The following is a 5,145-nucleotide window of genomic DNA, read 5'->3' on the forward strand; positions in this document are numbered from 1 at the left end:
ATTAAAAAAAAAAAAGTAGCCTGCTAAAGATAAAAAATAAAATAAAATAAAATAAAATAAAATAAAAAAATAAGTCAAGTCCAAACTTTAATGGGAGAATTAGCTATGCAAACATGATAAACCACAAACCATGCTCTTTGCCCCAAGTGGAGAACAAGGCAAAAATAAGAAAAAGATAAAATTTAAGAGCTGACTGATGTGTGTAGGGTGGGCAGGGGGTGGATTGTTTAAAATAATATACTAACACATTCTTGAAGTTTATTTTTATTTTTTAAACAATTTTAGTTATGCGTCTGTGTCTGTCATTTGCAACTGAAAATGGATAGTTATAATTAATTACTGTAGAACATAAAGTCTAGCCTTTTTAGCAGCAGGAACGTTTGTGATGTTCTGTACTGTCTAATATGATGTGGTTATTGAACACTTGAAATGTGGCTCATGCAGCTGAGAAACTGAATTTTTAATTTTATTTAAATTTAATTAATTTAAATTTAAATTATACGGCCAGTGGCTACTGTTTTGGACAGTGTGGCTCTAATATAACAAAAGCTACATGAATTGAAATAATAAAACACCTTTTTGCATGACAAATTAGAAATATATTTGGAAATATGTTAATGGTGGGACCATGCATTGTAAAGAGAATTCTAACAATTTACCTGTTACAGCACAAATTAGCCCAAACTTCCCTTAAAATAATTTGTCAATTTGTGTCAAATCCGTAACTTTGGTCCAATAAGTTCAGAAACTTCTAGAAATCTATCTACCAAACTAGTCCGAGATACTGATAATACATAATGCATGAACATTATTGATATGTAATTTACAGTTTTTTTTTTGAGATACATTTAAATGAGTAAACAATGGAAATATGGGTACTTGGAGATTAACTCTTATATGAGTGACTGATAGTTGCTCAGTTGTGTCTGACTCTTTGAGATCCTATGGACTGTAGCCTGCCAGGCTCCTCTGTTCATGGAATTCTCCAGGCAAGAATACTGGGGTGGATTGCCATTTCCTTCTCCAGGGGACCTTCCTGACTCAGGGATTGAACATGGGTCTCCTGTATTGCAGGTAGATTCTTTACCATCTGAGACACCAGGGAAGCCTATTATTAGGAGACATTCCTAAGTTTAAAAACAGGCCAGCTAAAAAGTATCAGCAGATACATGCTTGACTTTATCTTACAATCTATAGACAATAATTAGAATATGTAATGAGTTCATATACCTTTTCCAAAGGAATACCTGAGACAGAAGTAACAATAAAGTTATAAATGACAATCATCAATCAGATGAAATAATTTAGATGAAGCTTGCCTCTCTCAAAGAGATGGGGACTGGGAAAGTAAGTGGTCAGGAAGGAAATGTAATGTGCTTTTAACTTTGTATGAATAACAATGTTCAGTTCCATGTTGCTGAACATGGTTCTGTTTTCCCCAAATAAATCCTCTACTTCAAAGTACTGTCTGAATGCTTTATTAAAACTCTGCTTCTGGCCTTTGTTTTGGAATCTGTTACTTTTGTTGCTGCCTCCTGATTGCTGTCCTCTGAAGATCCCACTTCTTTCCCGCTATGCCCTGTTACCTCAGTTGCCCTCACGCTGTCCCCTGAAGCCTCAGTTGCCTTCTGGCTGTCCTTGGAAGGTGCAATATCGCTCCCATGGTCCTTCTAGCTCTGGTTGCTCCGTGGCCACAGAAATCTGCCAATGCCTTAAATCATGCCACTTTTCCTATACTTACTGATCCAGTAGCAATATCAAAGCAAACACTCTGCTTTCCTTTGAGAAAGACCATTCCCTTCACTTTGGAATCAATATCCTCACCCAGTTGCTCTTTAAGTTCTTTCTAAGCATAATTACTGTTTGACATTTCCATTGAGCACTGCAAGATCATGGTCACAACGCCCGCATCCCAGTTGCTCAAGGAGTGCTGGTCTCCCGACGTGGCATTGGACGTGTGGGCCAGGGCAGCTGCCAGGGATTCCAGGGCTTCCAGGCTCCCTTCTCCTCAATCAGCTTCTTGGCTGACTGCTTGAAGTGACCAATCACAGTGGGAGGCAGCGAGGCCAAGAACTTATGACATCTTCCCTAGAAGATTTTATTATCTCTGCTGTAGAAGGAACATCTATTTGCTTAAATTTAATTCCCGGTTTTTGCTCCCCTTGGGGTCACTAGTATTCTTCCTTGTTCTGATAAAAGTAAATGCAAACCCTGGTCCTTCCAGCTCCACCTGTTCACCCAAAATGATGAATGTAGGACTCCATGTCCTTTGGTGGAGGACTTTGAACAACCAGCCTCGGGGATGTCTAAACTATGTGCAGCAACATTAGTTGCAAAGAAAACTCCAGAATTACCATTTCTAAAACCTTTCAGGGTGATTTCCCTTTGCTTCTGTGGAATTTATCCATGTAATGACTGGGCATCCTGCCTTATGACCACATTTTGTGACAACTCCTGGGCTTCTTTCTTCATTTCACAAAATATGATAGTGTTCCCCTGATAACCACTGTACACTTGGATCATGTTCTCTATAACTGCTGCCCTCTGAATCCAGTGGCACTTGATAGCCAGCGGCTCTACAATTATTGCCATTTTCTGTGTCTTTTTACCAAATCAGGCCCACTTGTTCATATGTAGGTTTCATTAACACTTATACATGAATTTAAAGTCAAATTTTGGGGAATTATCCCTTAAATTGTAAAGCATTTACTATGTAGCATATTTCTTAAAAAGATACAATGATGTGCCCACTTTGGAATAAATTAAACACATAATATTATTACCTATCAGTTTTTCAAAATATCTTAATTGATATATATGGAATAATAAAACTTGCTTAATTCACATTTTTTCATTATTCATTTAAAAAGTCTTCAGTAAAAAGAAACAAACTGCAATAGCACTCTGAATGAAAATAAGCTCTCAAATATTAATAGCAATTTGCAGTTCACAAAGTATATTCATATGTATTATTTTTTACCCTTCAGCAGACTGTAAAGATAAAGCTCAGTGGAACTAATTTATTTGATCAAATTATACATTTTTCAAGCAGTATAGCCCAAAAGAGACATTAGCTGTTATATTTAAACTAATGTTAAGCTTAGTAAGGCCTCAGAGGTGGAGTCTTTCACTTCCTGAATTTGAATCTTCTTATAAACTACAATAATCTGGTAAACAATTAAGTGCCTCGGAAAGAAACTGCACTGTCAATTTGGAGAGTTGAATTCATTTTGCAGCAGAAAGGATTCTCTTGACTTTCCTGTCTTTGGAGAGATGTTCAATTAATCCACAGAGACCACGTTTTGTGAAAGTTTCCTAGCCTGAGAATAAGAAAACTCCTCTGAGGATAAGATAAAATGATAAAATAGATTCAGATCCAGACATACAGATTGTCTTGTGCACACTGCCCTTGTGTTTATTAAGTGGAGAGTTTATTCCCAATTCAGCCAGAACACTTAACTCTTTCACGCAATTAAAATAGAAACTAGATTAATCACCCGAATCACATTAATCTCTGAGGGTGATCAACATATTTTTAGAAAGAGATTTACCGCATCAGTATACTGTGTGAACAAATTTACTAATAAAGAAAAACTTAGGACTATTATGGGACTGCACTAAAATAACTCAAGATATTTTATGAAAATTGTCTCTGGAGTTTTCCCAAATAGTAACACTGACTTGTTCCGATGTTAAGTCCAGACTCGAAACAGAGATTTGTTTCAAGGCTCAACTTATTCTGTGATTGACTGTTAAGATGAGGGGAGATGATGGAGAGCAGGTGGCTGAACTTTGCCACATCACAAATGAGAACACAGAGCAAGGAGGTAGCTGTCCCAGGTCATCCAGCTGTTGTTACAGATGCCACTGGGAACCAGCTCTTCTAAATCCCTGCTTGATATTAGTTACTGAAACCCATTCATAGGAGCAAATGTAGACCAATCTATCTTTCCTAAATTTGCCTAAAGTGAAAGTGGAAGTCGCTAGTTGTGTCCAACTCTTTGCGACCCCATGGACTATACATCCCATGGAATTCTCTAGGTCAGAATACTGGAGTGGATAGCCTTTCCCTTCTCCAGCAGAATCTTCCCAACCCAGGGATCAATCCCAGGTCTCCTGCATTGCAAGAGGATTCTTTACCAGCTGAGTTAAATGTATTTTCAATCAACTCTCTAATTAAATACACAGCTTGAGGCTTCACAACTGTGATGCTGGAGAAGAGTCTTGAGTGTTCCGTGGACAGCAAGAAGATCAAGCCAGTCAATTCTAAAGAAAATTAACCCTGATATTCACTGGAAGGACTGATGCTGAAGCTGAAGCTCCAAGACTTTGGCCACCTGATGTGAAGAGCCAACTCATTAGAAAAGACTTTGATTCTGGGGGAAATTGAGGGCAGGAGGAGAAGAGGGAAACAGAGGATGAGACGGTTGAATGGAATCATCCACTCAATGGACATCAGTTTGAGCAAACTCCGGGAGACAGTGAAGGACAGGGAAGCCTGGGGTGCTGCAGTCCATGAGGTTGCAAAAGAGTGAGACACTACTGAACAACAACAACAAAAAAACCAAAAATACCTGTTTCCTCAGTTCTCTTGCACTATACCTTTGGAGGGGATGCAGACATTGAAAGTCTCTGATACCACATTTCAAGGAAAAAAAAAAATCAGTGAACAATGTTAATAGGTTGGTATTCATGTTCTTTCTCCCATTTTCACAGAACAGACCAGTTTCTATATCCTCAGAATGTCTTCTTAAATAATAATAAAAGTTGTTCTTCAAATTTGTGGAGTGCTTTGCATATCCATCCCATTTTACAGGACTTTGTTTTCATATATAGAAAACTAAAACAGAAAAGTGGTTTGGAAATAAAGCACTGCTGTAAAAAAGACCTAAAGCATGAGTTGTTGGGTTTTTCATGGGGCAAAGGGGGAGGCTGGAAGGATAATGAGGAGCTTATTGATGAAGGCAGGAAGTGCAAGGATAAAACTGATACCAGAGGCTTAAAAGATGGTGCTCCATGTTTTGTAGTAATGAAACAAGTGTTAAAACAACTGTTTGCATTTACCTGAGAAAAAATAATGCACCAAATTAACCTGCACATACAGACAACATTTCTAGACAGAATATTGCAAGTGCCAATTGGCTT

At 37.9% G+C, this 5,145-nt stretch overlaps 1 pseudogene; it reads right to left on the reverse strand.

The window, feature by feature from the left end:
* Window positions 1-1,846: 1,846 nt before the first annotated feature.
* LOC138074351 (nucleolar RNA helicase 2 pseudogene) lies at window positions 1,847-2,644 on the reverse strand (annotated as a pseudogene).
* Between the last annotated feature and the right edge of the window lie 2,501 nt (window positions 2,645-5,145).

This window comes from Capricornis sumatraensis, chromosome 1, assembly GCF_032405125.1.
Source record: "Capricornis sumatraensis isolate serow.1 chromosome 1, serow.2, whole genome shotgun sequence".
In the NCBI taxonomy this organism is placed as follows: Eukaryota; Metazoa; Chordata; class Mammalia; order Artiodactyla; family Bovidae; genus Capricornis; species Capricornis sumatraensis.